Consider the following 24,460-nt stretch of genomic DNA (forward strand, 5'->3'; position numbering starts at 1 on the left):
CATGGACGCACCGTTGCCAATCCTGTTACATTTGTAATTGTTTGACGATATCGCCGGCTCGGAACTGCATTGGAATTAGAAACGCGCTGCCGGATATACGAAACTCCCTTTGCGCTATTCCTCCCCTTCCCTCCCTCCTCTCTCTCTCTCTCTCTCTCTCTCTGTCTGTCTGTCGCTGTTTGAGATCGCACTAATCCATGTTACTACGAATACTCGTGTGCATTTGTGCGTGTCAACGCGTGCACAACGCGTTCTGCGTTCTCATCGTAGAATAAAATTTAGTCGCGAATATGGGACAGGATAGAGCAAACTTTTTCATCGAGCAAATTCATAGACTTTATCGTTGTCATTAGCTTTTTCGGAGGGGGGGACAAAAAAAAAAGAAAAAAAGATGCAAAAAAGAACGAACATTACGTAGAGTCGAATATACGAAAAGACGATCGAGGCGCGTCCGTTCGAATCGTTCGCAAGCGATCAACAAGATTTTTAATTGGAAAGAAAAGTGAATATTACGGGTGCAGTTAAAAAGCGGCCGGTCGTGGCATTTGAAGAATTTTTACGAAAGCATCGCCGAACGTTTACAACGCAATCGTGGAACATATTGAAATACTGATTGCACGATGCCGTCGAACGGAACGCGACCGAAATCGAAATATAAAAACGAACGCGCTTCGATCTCCCAACGAGTTGCATTTTCAAATAAAACGATTTTTCAACGATTCTCCCCCCCCCCTCTCTCTCCCTCTCTCTCTTTCTCTCTCTCTCTTTCGATTTTTTTCCCTCGACCCCTCTATGCGTTTAACGTTATTCCATCGCGCACAAATTTCGATCGCGTTCGATTTTCCGAACGTTTTCAAACCGAATGAAATTCGACGAATCGTTTGTTGTTCGCACACAGAGAGAAAGAGAAGAGAGAGAGAGAGAGAGAGAGATAGATAGAGAGAGCTGGAAAGTATTAGAAAATCATTCGATCGGTCGTTGAATTTTTAATTGTTCGATCGGCACTATGCATCGGCAGAGTGCATCGTTCATTTATCGACCTTACCGGTTGTTAACCTATACAACGATAAGATTATTCATCTTTCTTTCTTTCTCTCTCTCTCTCTCTCTCTCTCTCTCCTTCTTCCTTTTACCTAACACTTTCGATAAATCCACACTTTTTTCTACCTGCCCTTCTTTGCCGTTTTATTTTAATAAAACGGCACTTCCTGCTCGAGCACGCTAGGTCACGAACACATCCCTTTCCCCTTGATATTTATGCCCTTACGTCACGAGAGAAATATCGTACAAGAGGAATATCGCATAAGAAAGAGAAGGCACATAAGACGATACATACAAGCTCGTGTACCTACGCTTGTATGCATATACACGAGTGACTATTAGTACGAACGCTCGGACAAGCGGGAATTTTTGTTGGTGCATTAATTAAACTCTAACTCGAGCGTGCGATCTTGCACAAGGCGCAATATGTAATTTCCCTTTGACGAAAATTCTTCCTCCATAAGATATCTTTCTTCCCTTTTTCCACGTTTCTTTCTTTCTTTTTTTTTTTTTTTTCCATAACAACCGAAATATTCAAAGATTATCGATGATTCGATGAAATCGAAAAAAAAGTTTACTCGGGGGAGGAAGAAAAATTTGAAATAATAAATGAATGGAATTTATCGAGAAATATTGTCGAAATTTTTGATGGCACGAGGATGATTTTTTTGTTCTGAAAAGAGAAGGAGATGCGAGGGGAGAGGACGGCATCTTCTTGGACGAGATCCGACGAATAAAAGAGAGCACTTGCGGCGAAGGTAAGCAGCGAGCATTACTCAAAGCCGTCGGACGGCCATAATCGATCAGCTGGATGTTGTTGAAAAGCGGGCCGAGCAATTTCGCGCGGAAAGATATATATGCGCGCACGTGTTTGTATATATACATATATATATATATATATATATGTGTGTGTGTGTGTGTGTATACATACATACACGTATGAGTGTGTGTGAGTGTACGCGAGGAAGAGGGCCGACTCGAGAGATGCCTCGAAACCCGTCGAACCTTACCAAATAGGTATTGAGGATCGATAAGGGAACTTTCGGTACTCCCAAAAGGATCTGATTTTTCTTTTGAATAACAAATTAATCGAATCGAATCGAATCGAATCGAATCGAGCCACGTATTGTTTTCTTTTTCCTTCTTCTTTCCTTCCTTTTATTATTTAGATAGATCTCTTTCTTTTTTACGTATGTGTAAGACGAAAGAGTAATTCATTATGAACAAATCAATATACTCTCGATATAATGTAATATTAAATGTAGAAATCGTCGGGAAAAGAGGAAGAAGTTAACGCGATAAATAAAATTGTCTCGACGTGTATAAATCGATCGGTTAAGGGTCGAGAAAAGAAATTGGAACGTCGAAAGACGTCGATAGAAAACGGATAAGAGAAACCGTCTCGGATCCTGTCCGTCGTTGACCGGACGAACGAACGAAAGGTACGCAGTGAGCCCTTCTAAAAGAGAAGTGAAGGAGGAAGAAGGGAAGAGCACGGGCGTAGGTTTCTCAGGCGGCACAAACCGAGCGCCGGGCCCATAATCAATCCGTTGGATGTTGAAAAGAGGCGCGAGCTATCTCACCCGACGATCCGGGACGTCCCTCTCAGCCCTCTCAGCGGGTAGTCCTCCCATTCTTCCTCTCTCTCTCTCTCTCTCTCTCTCTCTCTTTTTTTCACTCCTACATACACAAAGTTCTCTCGTGCTCATCCAGCCAAAGTCCAGAAAATCGCAGGAAACCTCTCTCGTAACTCGAGCTTTACGACTTTTCTATTTCCTAGAATCGCATGAAAATGATAAAACGCACGAGCGAAGTTCTTACCGAACTGACGGTATATAAACGACGAGACCGCTTCCGGCCTCGTCTCGATAGAGGATGAGAATGAGGAGGAGGAGGAGGAGGAGGAGGATAAGGAGAAGGAAGTGGAGAGGTAGGAGGGTACGCGATCGGATTCGCGTGGTTCATTTTATAGTCTATTTCATTTGAAATACCTCCTCCTTCTCCTATTCCTTCGTCTCCTCCTTATTCTCCTCCTTAGAAAGACCGTCTCGAACACGCTTGCTTCTTTATTATATGCCTCGACTTCGAGCGTCGTTTCTTCGCTTCGTGGGTGGAAATATCGGGCTTACGAAAGTGCCGGACGATCGGACCTCCAACTTCCTCTCTCTCTTTCTCTCTCTAAAACCCTCTTCATCTTCTCTTCTACTCGGCACTTTACCGCGGAATTACATCCCTCTCCTCCTCGCGAAACAATTGAATTTTATAGCATCGAGCTTATCTCTCAAACGGATTTTACCTACTCTCCTCTTCTAACGCGTTCTCTCTTATCTTTGTAATCTTTCGAGCGTGCAAGTTAAAATGACGGTACCCTGGCTCTTTATCATAAATCATATTTCCAATGCTTTTCTTATCGCTCCAAACGAATGGACAAATAAAAGGGGAGAAAGAGAGAGAGAGAGAGAGAGAGAGAGAGAGGGAGAGAGAAAATAAAAAGAAAAAAGAAAAGAAAAAAAGAACGAAGAAGAAGAAACGATTCTTAAAAGCTCCTCTCGAGCTTTATTATGTACACAAATTATTATCGGACTTCTTTAATACTAACGGTAGAGATCCCTTTGAAAGAGGTGTAAGATACTCGAAACTCCGGCGAGAGATAATCGATGTTCGCCAAGAGGAAAGGCGCGATCTATCCTACTTGGAGGAAGGCTTTGAGAAGGGCGTCGCGGGTTCCTCTCGCGCACAGCGGGACGTCCAGGGTTCGTGCAGAAGGAACTCCGTCGGCGTCGTTCTCGGTTAAATAGATGCCAACCGAGATTCCACCGTGAAGGCTCTTCTCGAACGGACGGTTGGCTCGCCTTTGCGGAGGTAATCATAAAGCCACGACGAGTAGAAGAAGAAGAGGAAGAAGAAGAAGAAGAAGAAGAGGAAGAAGAAGAAGTAGAAGAAGATGAAGAAAGAAAGAGAAGGAGGAAGAATAAAGGAAGAAAGGAGGATAGAGATATGGCCTCGAAACTGCCAGCGCAGCCGCAGAAGCGTGTCGGTAAATTTAACCTAACCGAATGGCGAAACACACACGTGTATAAAAGTATACACGTGTGTAATATACGTATACGACACCTTCGCTCTCTCTCTCTCTCTCTCTCTCTCTCTCTCTCTCTCTTGCTCTTTCTTTCGATCCCTTCAGCGTTTGGGATTACGCGCGTCGAACGGGATCGAGCCACGATAAAAGCGCTCGCGAGCGACGTTCGAAGACGTCCACTCTTCTTTTCTACTCGTCGATGAGAGAAAGAGAACAAGAGAGAGAGAGAGAGAGAAAGAGTTTGTTCCAAAGCGGCCCCAAGGAATTTGCTCTCGGGTTATCGCCGCGAACCTTCGCTCCGTTTCCTTCTTTCTCGGATCTCGTTAATGGCGAAAATTGTTTCGAGATTTAAGGCGAATTTTAGAGAGAGAGAGAGAGAGAGAGAGAAAGAGACAGAAGCATCTCTCGCGAGGGAATTTCTTACCCTCGACATGACTGCTTTCCTTTCATCCTCCTTCTTGTGATCATGTACGAGAGATATTGGATTCATTTTCGAGCTAACGGTATCGACTTATCGTTTCTACTCTTGATCCTTCTTTTTCTTCCGGCCCTTCGAGAGGCAGATAGACAGATAAAAGGAGATAGACAGAGAGAGAGAGAGAGAGAGAGAATCAGGTCAAAGAGAAAACTAGAATTACTACTAGAAAAACTTTGAAAAATTGTCCCCATACATCGAATAATAAATCCGTTCGAAATTCGTTCGGATATATTCCAGCCGGTATTTAGCTTATTTATTATGGATCGATTTTTGCTCTCGCGAGAGGAATTAACGAAAAGAAAGGTTTTTTGTATTTCACATTTCGATCGATTGCCGATTCGCGCGATTAGTAAAAGAGAGCAAAAAAAAAAAAAAAAAAAAAAAAAAAAAATGAAAAAAGAAAAATCGATAGAAAAAGAGGGAGAAGAGTAATCCGAATTACACGTCGACGCGTCTGGTTCCTCGTGATTCGTCCGTTTCTCCTTCGCCTTCCTCTTTCTCGTTTCTTAGATCCTTATCGAACGAAGGTTGTGCTGGATGCTGGATGCCAAGTCGACATGGTGGTACACGACGAAGGTGGAGAACGCTCTAGTCGGTCCACCCGATGGAGGTCGAAAGGTTGAACGTTCCTCGATCGACAGCTGCCACGAAGTCACATTCCCATCTCCACGTAGGTGAGATTTTCTGCGGCATGTGTTTTCGATCTTTCTTTTCTCTCGAGTCTCTCGAAGTCGAGTCGAAAGATGTCAGAATCTTCTACCTCTCTCTGCCTCTCTCTATCTCTCTTTTTCTTTGCTTCTTCGACTTCGATATACGCGCTGCCAATCATTCCCCAAGTGATTTTTATATGACGAAAACTTTGCCTTTTATTTTTCTCAGGGATAAACAAGATAAAAAATTGGGCGCAGGCAAGGGAGAAAAGTAAAAAAAAAAAAGAAGAGAAAAAAATATCGCGATAAAATATATTTAACGAAGACAAAGTGGAAGAACTTTGCGTACTTATGTACGTAGGTACTTAAGTAGAGGTAGGTACTATTAAGGAGTGCCTGCCGTTTTGGAGAGAGAACAAGATCGAAATCTCTGAAAAAGGTCCGTCCAGCTTCCTTCCAAGGAGAGCACTCGCCCGCTCTGTTTAATCTCATCGTACATTTCTCGAGAACTCTCCGCTCGCGGCTTCCGCATCGCGATAGACTCGCCTCACAGGAGACTCTTCTCCCTTCCACGCGATCCACGCCGAAAGATAATCCTTCGATCAAAGCGCGCGATCCTCATCCTCTCTCTCTCTCTCTCTCTCTCTCCTTTTTTCTTTCTCTCTAATGTCATTAAAAACGATTTCTCGTCTAAACCCGTAAGTTCCGAACAAAGAAACGTAGAAAATTCAATTTCAACCTTTCATTGCCCTTAAATCGTTCTTCCGGCAATGCCTCCGATTACTCCCACAAACGTGCTCTGGACCGAGCTTTGCGAATCGAGAAAAGAATGAGAAAGAAAAAAAAAGAGAATGAAGAAAAGAGAACGACAGATAGACGGACAGAACAGACAAATAGGCAGATGGGCAGAGAGAGAGAGAGAGAGAGAGAGAGAAAGGAAGGTTGGGTGGGAGAAAAAAAATTTTGAACCCTTGAAGGTGCAACGTTAACCGCGACGATCCGGAAATAATTATCATCGATAACTCGGATCACGAGTTAAAGGCTGCAATTACCGTTAATTCGACCGAAGCGAAATCTCCTCTCTACCAGGCAGGCCCTTAATACAAATCGATACTCTTCCTGGAATAAAAGATCACCGCGTACGAATCGTGAAAAGGAAGGATAGAGTGAAAGAGAAACGAAGGGAGAGCAAAGAGAGCTCGCTCGCAAATTTCGCGGGCTTTTAATCACTAGAGTTTGTACGTCAGAGAGAACGATAGAGAGAGAGAGAGAGAGAGAGAGAGAGAGAGAGAGAACCCCCATCGATTTCCGTCACGCGATAATTGAACGTCCTCTCTCATTTTTTTCCTATCTCTCTCTTTCTTCCTCTCTCCCTCCCTCCCTCTCTCTCTCTCTCTCTCTTTTCAAACCTCTACGAACCGTTCCATTTTTTAATCCCTTTGAAACTACCCAAAGAAATAGGGTTTGCGGTCTGCCGTGTTTACCGAATAAAATGGGGACGCGTTGCCGAGCCTTTTGACGGTACGAGGAAAGGAGGAGGAGGAGGAGAAAGAGGAGGATGGGAAAGAGTAAGCGGAGGAAACAGAGAGAGAGAGAGAAAGAGAAAGAGAGAGGACCGTACATCGCAGCCCATTAAATGGCTAATAAGTGGACACTGCCGAGTTACGCGCTCCGTAATTTTCTCCTCGATCCGAAGAAAAAGGAAAAAGAGAGAGAGAGAGAGAGAGAGAGAGAGAGAGAATGTGTTTAGCCCTCCCTTTTTAGTTTTGCCCTTCCGTTTTCTCAACCGAACAGTCCGCTTAGTCAAGTCTTGTTTCGCCTCCCTATCCTTGCTTTTCTCATTTCATCCTTTTTTATTTATTTTCTTTTACATTGTTTTTCTTTTTTTTTCTTTCTTTTTTTTTTTTTTTTTTTTTGTTTTTTATAATCTTTTTTTCTCATTCGTTTTCTCGACCCTAACCACTCTACTCTTTTCACTTCCATATCGTTGACTCTCTGTGTGCTTTGTATTCGTCGTTGTTTAATACGAGAAGAAGGGAATTGGAGTATGCAAGAAGAAGAGAGAGAGAGAGAGAGAGAGGGAGAGAGAGAAAGAGAAAGACGGCCGTCGGGATTTCGTGAGATCGTGTTCGAGAAGGGTCCGAGAGGACCCTGCCGAAGTTTGTAACTCCTTCTGCATCCAATTAAGTCCTGTGCAATAACTTAGGTCAAGGCGGACACCGATACCAACCAAGGAAACGTAGTCGCTCTCTCCATTTCTCTTTCTCTCTCTCTCTCTCTCTCTCTCTCTCACTCTCTCTTTCTTCATTCTCCTCCTCTTCCTTATCTTCCATTTTCGGAGCTAAACCAACGGTGCGACGATGTGCAGCTTCGATTTCGAAAATCGATGCACTCGCGACAAGATTAGAGAATCGGCAATCCTTGGCTAAACCAATTGCAGCTGTCGAACGTTCATCGGATTTTGGATAAGTCTTTTCTATAATAGAGAAAAGAACCATCATTTTTTTTCTCTCTCTCTCTCTCTCTCTCCTTCTCTCCTTTTTTACTATATCGATATTATATCGATATATTATTTTACTATATCTCATATTTACTATGTCGATATTAATTGCTCTTAACAATTTATCGAGAGATTAACGGGAGAAAAAGATTTATTCGAGACGAGTCAATATGAATTCGAGAGCAAAAGAAAAATGAAAAGAAATGAGATAGATCGTCATTCGTTCGACGCAATATTAGTCACGAGAAAAATGAACAATAAAGACGAGGACGTATCATCTTCGTAAAACGAGATACGCGGTAATAGGCAGTAGCAAAGTGTAATACTACTACTACCTCCTACCTACCTATCTATCTATCTATCTATCTACCTACCTATCTACCTACCTACCTACATAGCGCGCGAAAACGAGTACTACGAGAGACACGCGGATAAATACGATCCGTTATGTTACGTTTGAGCAGAGCATCAGCGTCTCTCTCGGATGTCTTTAGTATATCTATTCATGTGTGTGCACATTTTCTCGCGCACCTTTGATAACGATATTCGTGGGATTTTTCTAAGCACTCTGATCATATTATTCCTTTCGTCGTCACTCGCGCAAGATTAAAAAATAATGAATATATATTATAGAAAATGAGAAAAACCGTTAACCATCATTTTCGAATAAAATCTGATAAAGCTTTGACCGTAGCCTATCTTTATTTATTTCTTCACGTCTGGAAACAAAAAATAAAGAAAAAAAAAAAAAAATAAATAAATAAATAAAAAAAACATTCCGTCGAGTTATTCAAAAATAATGATAATCGTCTATCTATAAAAATGTATCGAGGTAACGCGATTTTGACTTCGATACGATCGAATACGTCCTATTTATCGACGTCGACGTGTCGGAATAGTTATTACCATCGTTACGTTCCTCAACGGCAAGTGTCAACTATAAATATCTCTTTACGAGCGTCGCTCTTTCTCTTTCGACTCGAGATGTCGACGTCGGCGACGACGTTCCAAACGAAAATCTTCGCCTGAATACGATTACGATCGCTTACTCCGATACACGCTCGTTCGCTCTAATAACGAATCACTTTGCTTAGAAAGCAACGCTCTCCTTCCCTCTCCTTGATTGCTAAACTCTCTTAAACAAACGATACGACCTTAGATCGTTGATTTTCATTACATTTTCTCAAACGTACGTACGTACATACGTACACACATATATATATATATATATATGTACATATGTACATGTATATATATATATATATATATATATATATATATATATATGTAGAGAAAGCTAATAATAATGAAACTTTAGAAACAAAGACAATTTGGAAATGCTATGTCCCATTTACATAAACAATTATTCCTGTTATCTGACTCTATCCAAGTTGGTAACTCGTTTTACATCCAATTAAGTTCCTCTCAACGAAGTTACAATCGATGTGCCAGATGCCAATAAGACTAACATAGAGAGGAGTTTCATTCTTAGGGTCGTAGATTTAACTCTTGGAATTCGATATACAATAAAGGGAAGAAACATGGAGAAACGTTGAACGGAGACGTTGGTTAGGCATTTGCCTTTATTAAGGGGCTAGTTTCCTCGAGTACCTAAAGGTAATTCCATAAAACGAATGAGTAATCCGTATCTACGTTACCGCGACTCGAACTCGAATCGACATCGAGATTTATCGAGTTTCAGAGAGAGAGAAAGAGAGAGAGAGAGAGAGAGAGAGAAATAGAGTAAAAGCACTACGCGTGGCCATTTCTACCAAACTGGAGGTCAAACGTAATTTCTGCGTCGTTTAACTTTAAGTAGGATTACATCGATCATTTACTTTTTGTTTCGAAAAAGACTACCTACAACGAGCTAGATCCGATCATTATAGTCTTTCGTGTAATTAAAAGCCGCAAATAACTCTGTAGCTTTTTAATGACACAACTATCGCCGTAGCAGATATTTCCACAAAATAAGACGTAGAAATTCAGTACTAACATTAAGTACTTACATACGTACTGATATCATACGTAGATACATATGTATATATTGTACATACGTTTATATTCGTAAGGTAGACGTAACATCGACATCGGAGATCGTTTATTCTCATTGTTAAGGTAAAATTGGAATCGTTTGGAGTTGGTAGAGTTTCGTGGTCGTTGGTTATATCGACGGTAGATTCGCTCGAACCCACCGATTGGAAGACAAAGATAGTACCTAGGTAGGTCAGTTATCGGCACCTCTAGTATACGGCATTACTACAAACTACGAGGATAGTTTTGGCGCTCTCTCGCACAGTCAAATCTCGTACAATAATTTAGGATATAGTGTATAGCAAGAAGGGGGAGAGGCTCGCGAGAGAGCGAGAGAGAGAGAGAGAGAGATTCAAACTCATCCTTCGGCAACGAGAGAACAATATGCACTAACCTCTCCAAATCTTAGCATTAATGCTGGTAAGGGCTTAATGCGTGTACAGGCTTACATCGATCTCGTTGATCGAGAATACTCGCCTCGTCTGCTATGCGCCCCTGTTATCTCGCGAATTCATGAGGCATTTAACCGGTTTAAACTATCCTTTAATCGTTACAGACTAAATGTCTCCTAATATCGTCGTAGCTACATATATATATATATATATATATATATATATATATATATATGTATATATATTACTGATTAATCTTTTAGATTTTAGTTAAAAAGAAAAAAGAAGGAAAGAACATTTTGGAAAACGTTTTGGAAAATATTTTGAAACTCGTCATAAAGTTAAATAGATATATAAGTATATATGATGTATCATATACCCACATATATAGAATCGACGTTACATTTTTAGACTAATAGTTTCCGAGAGTCCCTAACGAGCCCTCGTTTGCTCGGCTTTTTTACGATAGCACGTCGCGTCCGCTTCTAGATGACAGGCGACGATTAGAAAACAAGAGGGACTGGGAGTGTGACGTACTTTGACTCTAACTCGCTCCCTTCGATCCTAAATGAGAACAGATCCCTACTACTGCGTCGAAATGATATCCACCGTTTACCTATACATATATACACACACGCGCTTACAAATATATAATATATATATATATATATATATATAACTAAAAATTCCAGAGGAATCCGTGAGTTAAGTCGAATCCAATAATAAAAGGAAAGTCTCGTTAAGTAGAAAGAGAGATAGATAATAATCAGTTCGTAGGACGAAAACTTAATTACTTTTCATTCGTGTCAAGTCGTTCATTGTCCTCCCCTATTCCCAAAAGACTCATCTCACTATCTATCTCTCTCTCTCTCTCTCTCTCTGTCTTCAGATCGGCAACGTTGAACGACGTCAAAGTTTGTAAAGAGGAAATAAATCGCCAAGCGAACAGCATCGCGTGCGTTATCCGTAATACAAAACGTTATTATCGTTGATGAACGACCGACGTCTCGGTGCGGTAGATTCTTTTTTTTCCCTGTCAATAAAGTTGGCCAGCTGACAATGAGAGCCAACGAGCCCGGCACGGTACGACCGGCTACTGACCGCGGAATTAACCTCACTTTAAGCGAGGTATGCACGTACACACATGCGCGCGCACACACACACACACACACACACACATGCATACATACATACATACATAAACGCACGAGAATACTTCACATGTACATAGGAGGAACGTGCACACTTGGCTTCTCTATCGCCACTCGTTTCTTCGCGAGAGACCAAACTATCTTAAATTAGGACAGATTGCCGTAACGTTCCACGAAAAGCGAAACAAATAATACTAGACTCTTCTCACTTTCTCCCTCTCTCTCTCTCTCTCTCTCTCTCCCTAGCTCGTTCATTCGAGTTCTCGTTCGATCGTCGAAATAAATCCTATCGTCTATGGTATCCCTATAATTTTATACATTAACGGAAAGGCAACAAGCGGAAAAGAGTACGATCATATTTACGATACTTCCCCTCCTCCTCCCGACCCCTGTCTCCCTCAACCCCCTCTCATTGGGAGAAATGTGAGAAAGGAAAAACAAAAACAAAACGTAAAGAGAGGGGAGAAAAAGAAAAAAAGGAAAAAAGAGTAATCACGATTTATGACGAACGATTCGCCGACTAATTTACCCGAAGGATTACAAATTACGCAACAACGAGCGTCCATCGGCCCTGGCAAAATGTAGTTACGCGTTCACTGAAGGAGAGTGATTACGGTTCGAACAATCTAATTGACATTAAAATTGATGCAGTCGGGGGCAATTTATTTGCCACTTGTACAGAAGCAGAAAGGTACAGTGAAAGAGAGAAAGAGAGAGTGAAAGGGAGAGAGAGAGAGAGAGAGAGAGAGAGAGAGAGAGAGAGAGAGAGAGAAAGAGTGTGAGGAAGAGCAGCAAGCGCACACAGGTCGCATTCGTTACTAGCGAGAAGATATACGATAATGATTAATGAGAAAACCGGTTTGTCGAAGATCCTCCGCGTTAGGAAAAAGTGAACGAATATGGTCGCGCCTTGGTGTATACGAGAGACGACACTGGAAACGTAATTCGAATAATATGAAATGCTTCTTCCGCTTTGAGTCATTCGCCGACAATGAAATCCGTTCCAGACGTTTAATTACTTCCGGAAACGAATTAACGGAATCCAATAAAGATAAACTTGAAACTCCTCTTTCACGTCGTCTTCGTCGTCATCCATCGAGAATGTCTGCGTATCTGGTTGATAGTAAGGCATTTATCGTACATGAATTCTTAACGGAGTATTTATCTGTTGGCCCTCAGGCGTTATAACAAAGCAGAAGCAACGCGAACGAAAGGTATCTCTCGAATCTCGATCGTGTTACTTTGAACGTCCTCAAACTTACAAAACGTCTCTTAAACTTTTCAACGTTAAATTCGAAACGTTATGTGCGTTATATATATATATATATATATATATATATATATATGCACGCGTGCATTCGTCGTCGTCTTGCAAACCCATTATCTTTACTTACTCGAATAAAATTTTTCTCTATTATAATATTAGAAAACTGCTTCCGCTTTCGTGCAAGTCCAACTTATCAGAAATAATTCTTTCGCAAAAGTGTGACACCGTTAATTCGATAAGAAAAGGTAGTGCGTGTTCGCTTCGATATTCGAAGGGAGCAGTTACCCGCGTTAATTAGAAACCCTATTCTCCTTCTCTCTTTCTTCCCTTTCCTTTCTTTTTCTTTCTTTCTTTCTCTTTCCCTTTCTCTATCGAATACGAAGACGATCGTAACGAGGGAATCCTTAAACTATCGTGATGCATCGTGTCGGAGATAGAAACGTCAGATGAAGGACGTCGACCGATCCATCAACTCGAAAGGCTCGTGATATCTCCCTACGATTAGTCGCACCGTGGAAACTTATCGACGAGACTTTGTTGTCTCCTTCTCCCTCCCTCTCTCTCTCTCTCTCTCTCTCTCTCTATCCTTCTAACTTCTTATCTCCACGCCTCTTTGTCTTCTATCCACCTTTTTTTTCGACGCAACAAACAGATTTATTCTCATCCGTCTCGTTGTCTTTCTAGTCGAGCAAAAACGAGAGAGAAAGACAGACAGACAGAGAGAGAGAGAGAGAGAGAGAGAAAGAGAACGGCATGTTGCGTGTGTACTTATGCGTCATGCGGTACACGATATGCATAACGAGCTCGTTTAACTCGAAATGGCGAGGCAGCAAAGGAGCGTCGGTAGAAAATCGGTAAGAAGAAGCTCGTTTGTGTGTTAGAATTTTTTCCTCGCTTTCTCGTGCACCACCATAGCACGCTAACGTTTTCCACTATTTGTCCAAACGATAGAGAGAGAGAGAGAGAGAGAGAGAGAGAGAGGTCAGAGAGGAAAACAAAAAAATACACGCACACATAAGAAAGAAAAATCCTTTGCCTTCCTATCGCTTTTTTTTTCCCCTCGACGTTATAGCAAATCCTTCCATGGTATTTCGAAAAAGCTTTGGTATTCGTAAGCCGATGGTAATTCGCGTTAACCGCGAAAGCTATGATCCCTCTTCCCCTCTCCCTTACCCTCGCCATAGCGCTATCGGTATTTACTAAGAGGGTTTTAAGTCAGAGTCCCTTTTCTTGTCGGAGCTAAATGTACGCGAGTAAATGGGTAGGTACTTATATATAGGTATATATATATATATATCACACCGTTTCACGTTAGCAAGATAAATTTTTCACGAAATAAAATAAATGCGAAATGGTTGATTTTAATTAACTTCTAATATCAATCTTCTTATTATAATTCGACTAACATTGAGAATATTTCGATTCCTCTTTCAAAATACGACGATTCAATATTTTTCATATGAAAAGCGAAAATGAGAAGAAGAAGAAGAAGAAAAGATGAGAATCGAGCTCGTAAAATCTTACTACCTTCAATCTGCCTCGAACGATCGAATCTGACTTGGCACGAGCCGAATCTAATAAGTATAGAGACGTTACACGAGTCATACCCATGACTGGAAAACCACCTCAAACAATCTTCACTCGGCAATCTTCTTTCGCGATCGGGAATATCGAAAATGCGCGATCTGAGCTTCGTAAATTCTAAAAAAAAAAGTTTGTTTTCTCTCCCTCGCACGGTAGTTTTTCGACGTTCGCAAATATAAATAGGGTTATAAACAGCGAAGGAATAAGAGAGAGAGAGAGAGAGAGAGAGGGAGGGAGAGAGGAAGATAAGGGGAAAGAAAAAAAAACATAAAGAGATAAAGGAAAGGAAGAACGTCCATTGGTGGAGAGCCGATACTCGTCAGATTCTTAAAGCAGTACGATTTACTAACACGAAGATGTCTCATCAAGAATTTCGAAGGCACCTTTTCTTTCCTCTAAAAGAGCAATGCATTCTGATAGCCCATTGTTGAAGCCAGCTCGAGATAGAAAGAAAGAGAAAGAGAGATAGACAGATGGAGAGATAAAGATATATATATATATATATATATATATATATATATATATATATACATACATATATATAGAGAGAGAGAAACAAATAGAAACAAGAGAGCAGAAGCATCGAAAAGTTTCGAGGGGGCGTTTCGAAATGGAGACGTAACAGCAGAGTTTGCCTTATTCATGAGTTCCATGGGATCCTCGGCCGGTATAACTGATGGAAGACGGGGTTGTAAGGCCACAATGTCCGTGTACCAAAGTTGTATCAAGGAACGGCCTCGGTCCTCGCCGCGTAACGACGATAATATGCTACGTGCTTCGTGTCTGGAACGACGACTACTCGAATCGAATACACTCTGACGTTCCTCCTTCTCCTCTTTCTCTTCTTATCTTCCTCTCTCTTTCTCTCTCTTTCTTTCTCATACTCCTCTCTTTCTTCGCTATTCGTCTCGAATCACCTTCTCGACTCTGTCTGGACACCGAGTTCGCAAGAATCTTCCTCGTGGCACGACCTTTCGCGAGGTCACAATACCTTATCCTTCTCCTTCTCCTTTCCCTCCTCCTATTCCTTCTTCTTCTTCTTCTTTTTCCGATCGTGAAGCTTCTTGAACTTCAAATCATGTCCTCGTCTATCCATTCGCTTCTTTCTCTCCTTGGACGTCTTTCTCTCTCGTTCGATGCCCGTTACTACTACTCTAGAGACTCCGAGATACAAGGAAAGAGAGAGAGAGAGAAAGAGAGAGAGAGAGAGAGAGAGTGAGATAGAAAGACGTTCGTGGGTTCAATGGAGTCGATCGATGCGATTAGACTAACGAGTTCGCTCTCGCGGAAATGGCTCGTGTGCTCCCTGCCTTCTTCTTCCTTTTCTTCTTCTTCTTTTTCTTCCTCATCCTCCTCCTTCTTCTCTTCTTCTTCTTCCTCTCTAAAGTCCAGCTTCTATCTCAAATCGCTTGGGAATCTTTCTTTACGCCACGTTGCCTCGACTTTCTGTTTGCCTTTCGGTCCACCACTCTCTCTCTCTCTCTCTCTCTCTCTCTCTACTAAATCGATCTTGTATCCGAGAATATGTTAGCTTGTTTTCGCTAAGGTATTCTAGATCTATGTGTTTTCATTGCTTACAAGGAAGATTAGAGTAAACACCTAATAGTTTAAGGTACCTACACATACACATATATACATATATATACATATATATATATATATATATATATATATATATATATGTACCTACTATTTCCAAGTCGTAAAACTGAAAAAGGGGAAAGTAAGTCCGATGTTTTTCCACTAACGAAAAAAGTCGACAAAATCTGAGGAAAAAACATACTAGTGGTAGCTAAAGTGAGAACGACAAAAAGACCTCTCTCTCTCTCTCTCTCTCTCATTCGTTGGTTCTCTCGCACGCATACGCAATACTCGGTAGCGAACGTTGCAACGTCAGAGAGAATAATAGCGTTCGACGGTTAGTATGCTCTCAGCGTCCAAGGATTTTTAGGACACTCCGCGGTTCGTTCTGAGTCACACGTCGGTAAGAGAATCCGTACGTGACATTAAGCAATAATGCCACGTGGCGCCCGCGCATCCAGGCGCACGGAGAACTTGAAATACTATTACCACTAGTCACCACCATCGCACACTACGTCTCTCTCTCTCTTTCTCTCTCTGTCTCTCTTTCACTCTTGAGAAAGAGAGAGAGAGAGAGAGAGAAACGTAGCTATGTAACCACACGTAGCACGTCTCACGCGTGTACTCGAGTCCGTCTACATAGGTATCTATCTACCTATACATAGATAAGCACTTACATACGTCCACCTTTGCAGGCTGTTGTCCGTCTTCAAACGGTTCCCTCCAGAGCCCAAGATATCACGAATTCCGGACTGCATAGCAAAGAGAATAAGAAATGTGAGACTGTGTAGGTACACGTGTATATGCGCTTGAGGTTCCATCACTCTTTCTCTCTCTCTCTCTCTCCCTCACTATAAATGTGTAAAAAAAGAACCTCTTATATCGTCTACCTTCGTCGCCTTGCGCGTTCTTTTATCGTAACTCTCTCTTTCTCTCTCTCTCTCTCTCCTTATGTATCCTATAGTATATCGCACTTGCAAATTATATTAAAATTCTACTGTAAACGAGAAGGGTCTGAAGCTTCTTTCCTTCTCTTTTTCTCGACCAAAAAAAAAAAAAAAAAAAAGAAAAAAGGAAAGAAAGAAAGTAGAAAAGGATAAAAAATGAAAGAAAGAGTGACGAGCGGCATGAAAAGAAATACTCGACCACACACTTCCTCGGAGTAATTCTTGTCGTTTTAAAAATTAAAGAAAGAAAAAAAATATATATGCATATATACGAGTAGCAGATGAACTCGTGAAAGCTTTTATTTTATAATAACGTATTCTCTCTCTCTCTCTCTCTCTCTCTCTCTCTCTTTCTCGCCGTGAAAGGTTTCATCGAATTTTCGCGGCCTGCTTTCGGTGCTCTCTAAGAACTTTACGAGGAAGTATGCGAGAACCGTGTAACTTCTTGAACTCGCGCGGGTACCATGTAACTTCTCGAACTCCCGCGGAAGGTCTCATTAAAGGGCAGCTATTATTCTTGATAATTTACCAGCCGATGAACACGAATTTTGGTATAGGATCAAGTTTGACGCGAGTAGAGTAGAAAGTGCTACTCGATCCTTTTACCCTTCTACTACTACCTTAGATCTTTCAACCCTCTCTTTCTTCCTCCTACTTTAACCAAAACGTTCTTTCGTTCACTGAACGCTAATGTTCACGACCGAACTTTCGTCAATCGAGCTCTTTATCTCAAAGTTTTCGATCGTGCTTCTTTGACCACTGACACAAAGTTTTCTTTTCGTTTTACCATAAAAAAAAAAAAACGAAAAAAAAAGAAGGGTGAAACAGATAACGACGTCTAACAGTTTCTCGAGATAATCGACGATTCAGCAAGAACAGACGAGGTCGTCTAAATTATAAGTGTTCCTCGATTAAAGGACATCTTCCTTTATGATTTCCGTTTAAAAAGTACTGTTATAAAAAAAAAAAATATAATAAAAAAAAATAAGATGAAAATGGTAGAAAAACATTGAGAATGTTCCCTCGAGAGAACTTGAGATAAAATTTTATACATATATACATATATATATATATATATATATACACACAGACGAGCATACACACACACGCAGAATAAACTCGCACGCATTCGCGATCTACGTCTTCATCCTGCGAGCGAGAGAGCAGCGAGCACTTATCGCGTCCTCTTGGCCGCCCTTTTCTTCTCTCTCTCTCTCTCTCCCTCTCTTTCTTCCTTCTCTCTTTCACAAACGTCCGAGCTTTTTAACAATGTCTCGGGCGACTTACGGGCTCGACCGCCTTAACTTTAGCCGGACCTCGGCTTTGAAGTAGCCCGCATACTTATCGCTTTGATTGACGTCCCCCTTCGCGGTGCTCCTAAGCGAAGGGCATATTTACATGAAAATAAATGCACCTTGTCGGCAGGCTACGAAGAACGCGCTGCTCGCCAGGTCGTGGTCGTCGTCGTAGTCGTCGTCTTTCTCTCTCTCTCTCTCTCTCTCTCTCTCTCTCTCAAGCGTGCTCAGGAGTTAAAATAAAAGAGACGGGACCGTCCGTCTTTCTTGCGGAAACTTTACCAGAGAAAATGTAAATTCGTGAGAGTGTCTAAAAGTCTTTCTACTACTTTTTTAGATCTACCTCTCTGCGGGATATGTCGTGATTTCGTTTACGATACGTATACCTATGCATGTAATGTGTACATATGTATACATATATATATATATATACATTTTATATATGTATGTATATGTGTTTACGAAGAAACGAAGAAGAAGTAGAATGTTGCTTTTCGTTGCTTGAAATTCTCTTGGCTGTTCTTCGAATAATGCGGATTATTATTATCGGGGAGGTTGAGGCGCACCAAATAGGAAGGGAAACGTAAAGGAGAAAAAAGTAAGGGAGAGAGAGAAAGAGAGAGAGGAGAAAGGAAGGAGAACTGGAGGAATGGATTTTCGAGACGGCTTGTCGTCCTTTATAATCCTTGGCATAAAGAGGACCCTTATCAGATGTTCGCCAACTCGCGGAGAATTGATTAAACGCCTCGTGAAGTTGATCCCACCGTGCGAGTGCGCTCGCTAGAGGACACGGCCGGTAGAAGAAAAAAAAAAAAAAACAAGTAAAAGAGAAAAGGAAAAAAAAAGAACAGGAAAAGAAAAGAAAAGAAACGCCAACGATACAAAATGGAGCGATTAAGTGTCTCGTAAAGCTGATTTGTCGCAATAAGACGGGTAGAGCGTTAAACCTTTTCGGAATGACGAAGAGGACTTCTTCGATATACATATATTCATTCCGGAGTCCGATTAACCGGCTAAAAAATCGATCCTAATAAGCCCTCGACCGTTCCCTCGACGTATTTATTATCGACCAAGGAGTAATTTCTTTCGAGCTAATTTCCCCGTAGCAACGTAGAAATGAAGTTATGGTTTTTAAACAAATGGAAACGCGTTATCTACCTACGTATGAGCATAAATTTATTCGTTCGATCGAATTTCTCGTTTGGATCTCTAATATAGCCTCGATTGATTTTTTTTCCTTTCCTCTCGTGTTTTTTTTTTTTTTTTCTTTTTTTTTTTTTTTTTTTTTTAATCAAACGAAACAACTTATCCACTTCTTCAAAACCCCTAAAGTATCACTTGGATGAAAGACATGGATCAACGTTGAAATAGTTTACTATGATGCACTATCACAACGACTGCGCGTCGTCTCATGGCTTATCTCTCGACGATAAAGAACGAACGAGAGTATAAAAAAGAAAAGAGAAAAAAAGAAAGAAGGAGTAAAAAGAAAAAAGAGAGGGAGAAAAAGATCAGACGGCTCAATCTACTAGCGCTATCATTTCTTTTACCTCGTCTAGGATTGTTTCTCCCCATCGGCAGATCCTTATCCTTCCCCGTCGGCATTTTAGAAGACGTTTTCTAAGGTTTCCAACGTGCAACGACGAAAGAGAATAGATATTTCACATAGGAAAAGTACCAATCCAATATAGCGACGTACAACGATTACGTACTAGAAAAATTTCGTAAATGCCTACGAACGATTTCAGGGTAAAAAGAACGCGTGCGTTTGTGTGAGATATGTATATATATATATATATGTGTGTGTTTTTTTGGATGAGTGTGCGTGTTTGTTTTTACGTTTGTGTAAAGGAAACGTTTGCGCGCATAAAGATAAATACGTTGGTAGTTGCGCGAGTACATACATATAAGCCGTTATCTAGGCTGGCGAAACCTTTCGAGCTTGACTCCTTGAGACACTGGAGCGGAAACACGAGACGTATAGTAGCATGAGCTCCTACGAGGCGAGTTAATCCCTCGAGACAACTGGGAGCCACCGCGAGAGCATGGAACGGGAATGCCTTTTCTTCTCCTCTTCCCCTCGCCCTCGTCCCTTTACCCCTCCACCCTCTCCTCATCACCCCATCTCTAGCTAACATTACGTTGGAAAACGTACTAGCTCTGTATTCTCACTCGCTACACGACAATGTTATTATTACGCTCCCCCGTTCGCATTACGCGGATAATTTATGTCGCTCTTCGCGCTCCTCGGATACGTTAACCCTCCCTTTTCTCCGTTCAACCCTCTAAGTCTAAACTCTCTCTCTCTCTCTCTCACACACACACACACACACACACACACATACTCTCTCTTTCCCTTACTCTATTTCTAAAAAGATATTCTCCAAGAATTTACGGAGCTTACGCGGATACACATCCGCGATTATTCGAAAACACTATACATATACATATACATAAATATATATATAGACACTTAGTAACTACGATAAGCCGTATGGTTCGATTTGCACATCGAAAAATAAAAAAGAAACATGTTACGAATATAGAATTGACTTTTGAGCTTCGTTGGCAAATATTGAGTATTATTAATCGCACATTACATCTCGAGCTCCTTTCAACGCTCACCCTGCATTAAATTATCCTCCCTCCTCCTCTCTCACCCTCTCTCGCGATCTCTTTCTCGCACGTTCGATCTATCTTACCGTGTATAAATTATATCGCTGTTTACGCGGTAACACCCACGCACGCACGTATATACCCCTACATATACGTACCTATAGTCGCATATATAACGTAAAAGCTGTTAAGACCGTGTGCTTTCGGTCGACGCAAGCTCGAACTACCTCCCTCTCTCTCTCTCTCTCTCTCTCTCTCTCTCTCTCTCTCTCTCTCTCTCTCTCTCTCTCTCACACACTTTCACGTCACGTATAATAATTCTTATCCGTATGGCAGTCGAGTTGGAATCACCACGCAATATTATTTCACGTGCTTTGGAGGCCGCAATATCGTAACTAGTTGGATAGGTACCCATTTCCAAAGTAACATTTTCGAACTTGCCCTCCTCCTCGTTGTTGCGCGTTTTTAACCGTTAGCAAATTGCAAATATTTTTGGGTGAAATTAACGGTCCCTCACTCAGAATGTACACTTTTACGGTCTTCTTTAGCGCTCCAGGAGAGAAAGAAAGACATAGAGAAACATGTGCCTCCCTTTGGCGTACACATAATTTTCCCTCTCTCTTCCCCCCCAGTCCTCTTTCTCTCTCTCTCTCTGTCCCTCCTACCTCACCAAGTTAAATTTATCCCCGAGGATCTAACGTTCTTCTCTACGGCCCCGTTCGCGTGACTATAAGCGCGACCGAGTTTATATTTCCCCTCTCTTAGCCTATAGCGTACCTCCCTCCCTCCCTCCCTCCCTCCCTGCCCTCCTGCTGCCTCCTCTCTCTCTCTTTTTTTTTTTTTTTTTTTTTTTTTTTTTTTTTTTTTTTTTTTTTTAAATCGAAACGCGATCGAACGTAGACCAACGAGCAACGACAAGCTCATTCCAAAATATCGAGACTAATCCGATTAACATTTTTTTTCTTCGTAACTCTCGATTTGTCAATCCGTCGATCGATCGATCGGAATGAAAAAAGACGAAAAGAAATTGGATATAGAGAAAGAAAGAACAATTGAACAATTCGAAAATGCAATACTAATTATTCGCACAATATGAAAGGTTAAAAAAAGAGAAAAAGAGAGAAATGATTCTTAAATATTCTCACAAAGTATTCATTCGGAATCGAACTCGTTGAAAAGAGAAGAAAACAATGATATCTAGTTCGATTCAACCATCGAACCAACGCTCGATACTAATAACTACTTCAGTTAATCTTTTGTTCTCACTTTCGCAGGATGTTTTGTTTTCGATCTCGCCGAATATATCGGTGTATTTTCTCGCTGTTTAACACAAGCGAGAGAGACAACGATATATATATATATATATCCTTCGTAATCCTCTAAAGTTGCTCGATCGATAGACACGGTAATTATTCTGAGAATCTCAATCGATAGAGTGGTTCGATAGAGTCGTTAAGGTCGTTCTAACGTACGGAATAGAATCGTTTCCCGTGATTAGTTGGCTCCTTCTCAAATCACTTTCGAGAAACGCCGAGTAATAATGGTGAGCTTCGAAAGATTTACTTCGAACGAGTCTTTCTCCTTCTCTATCTCTCTCTCCCTTCCTCGAGCGTAGTCGATCCTTCGAACTTGTAACCTACTCCTAGGAGAAAAAGAAAGAAAGAGAGAGAGAGAAAGAGAGAGAGAGAGAGAGAGGGAGAGAGAGAAAAACGAAATAAAAGAAAAGATACTTCGTACTTACGTCTTACGTGACATTTATCGAATCAAATGAATTTTATATACAGTTATTTTATTACAGTGTGTATGTACGTATTCTATAATTCGAATTTATATCTAAATGAAAGAAAGAGAAAAGAAAAAGTGTGTGAAAAAGGGGGGTGGGGAGGGAGGGAGAGAGAAAGAGAGAGAGAGAGAGATATATGATAAAATGTAAAAACTTGGCACGCGGATAAATGGATATAGAAACGACGATAAGTGTCATGAAGATTTAAATGAAGCATGGATACGTATGCACGATACGCTCGGTATAAAGACACGTCATCCTTTGTATAAACGTTTCCCATTATAGTTGAAAAGTAAATCGATCGTTGTACTCGTTTATAAAGAGAAAAAGAGCCATTTTATATATACATATATATATATATATATGTGTGTGTGTGTGTGTGTGTGTATATAATATTATATATAATATATCTATATTTATATAAGTAATATGAGAAAACGTGGATAAAATCGAACGCACGAAGATAATATTGACGCTCGCATGAAAATGGGTTAAACGAAAGGGAAATCCTTAGAATATTTCATTTTTTTCATAATACAGAGCTTTCCGAAGGCCGAATTAATGATTCCATAACGTACGTATATTATCGCCGAGCGTACAATTTTTATTATTAAAATACTTGTCTCTATTCCTCCCTCTTCTTCTCTCTCTCTCTCTCTCTCTCTCTCTCTCTTTCTGAATCTCTCTCATCCTCTTGCTCTTCCAATCTCGATATGATTCGATATCAAAGCAATTGGCTCGTGCTTAGCGACATTAAACGATCCTCCATAGAATGTTTTGCAATAATTTTCATTAGCGATTCGCGTATAAAAAATATAATAGTAACAATAAAAAAAAAAGAAAAAAAAAGAATAAAAAAAAGAAAAGAAAAAACCAGGAGAGAGAGAGAGAGAGAGAGAAAATAAAAGATAAAAAATCGTTGATCCTGTGCGAACAAAGCCGTCTAAAATAAATCGAGCTACTATCTCGATTCTTGATCTCTATCTCGAATTCCAAATGCATACTCGATGATTTTTCACGGTGTTCACATTTACCCCGTCTTGGATGCGTGATATTGGATTTCGGAGGGAAACGATATGAGACGCACGGGAAGAATTTAAAACGACAAATATTATATCGCGAATGTGGGAGAGAACGGGAAATTGAGAGAGAAAGAGATAAAGAGGTAGATCGAGAGACAGAGAACCAGAGCGAGGGTGACGATCTTCAAAATGGATAAACTCGTTGCACGAATCGTTTAGCCATCGCCTCGGGCTTTTTTTGATTGCTTCTTTCTTTCTCTCCCTCTCTCTCTCTCTCTCTCTCTCTCTCTTTTAGCCTGCTTCCACGAGACGCGAGATATTATAGCGAGCAATTGAATTTCTTACACCGTTCATTCCATCTCTCTTTCTCTTTTTCTTTCTCTTTCGCATTTGGGCACACCAACACGACGGCAACACGTCGATTCTCCTTTTTGAATTTATCCAACCGAATCGGAATTTCGAAACCGGTGGTCGTCGACATCGCTGCCAATCTCAGGATGAAACCGTAAGATATATCGCATGTCCTCGTCTCTTCTCTTCATCTCCCTTCATTACCAAGGAGCGTAACGTTCGTACCAATTTACTCGCCGACGTGAAACTTTTAAAGAGAAGGAAGAAGAGAAAGAGAGAAGGAGAGAGATACGAGAAAAACGAAGAAATACCTTTGCCTCTACCAATTTCGACAAATTCAATCTCTCTTCGTGTCTTTTTAGAATCTTCAAAAACTCGCGATGAACCAAAGGACGGACTAATAGATTACTTGTGCCATCACCTTGAACTTAGCCCGTATGGAGAGAGAGAGAGAGAGAGAGAGAGAGAGAGAGAGAGAGAGAGAGTTTATGTGTGTGTATATGTGTAAGAGAAAGAGAGAGAGAGAAAAAAAGAGAAATGAGAGAGAAAGATGCATAGAGTCTACTTTTAGCAAGAAAATAAATAGGCGCCATGCTTGCGGGTTCTGCGAGATCTTAAAAATAGGTCGAAACGCAGGATTCTCGAAGAAGATTTCTCGGTGACGAAAAGACGAACAGGAAAAGGACGCATAG

General features: G+C 41.0%; 1 protein-coding gene across 7 annotated transcripts in view; it reads right to left on the bottom strand.

Annotated features, from left to right (window-relative positions):
* Positions 1-24,460, bottom strand: part of LOC124950180 (TBC1 domain family member 14-like) — a 113,552-nt gene that overhangs the window by 50,585 nt on the left and 38,507 nt on the right. The window contains exon 5 of one of the 7 annotated variants that reach the window (XM_047496563.1): positions 16,432-16,506. The exons of the other annotated variants lie outside the window; for them this stretch is intronic. The gene's annotated coding sequence lies outside the window, so the exon portion shown is untranslated. The remainder of the gene's footprint in view (positions 1-16,431; positions 16,507-24,460) is intronic. 7 annotated transcript variants of the gene reach the window in all.

This window comes from Vespa velutina, chromosome 6 (genome assembly GCF_912470025.1).
Source record: "Vespa velutina chromosome 6, iVesVel2.1, whole genome shotgun sequence".
NCBI classification, from domain to species: Eukaryota; Metazoa; Arthropoda; class Insecta; order Hymenoptera; family Vespidae; genus Vespa; species Vespa velutina.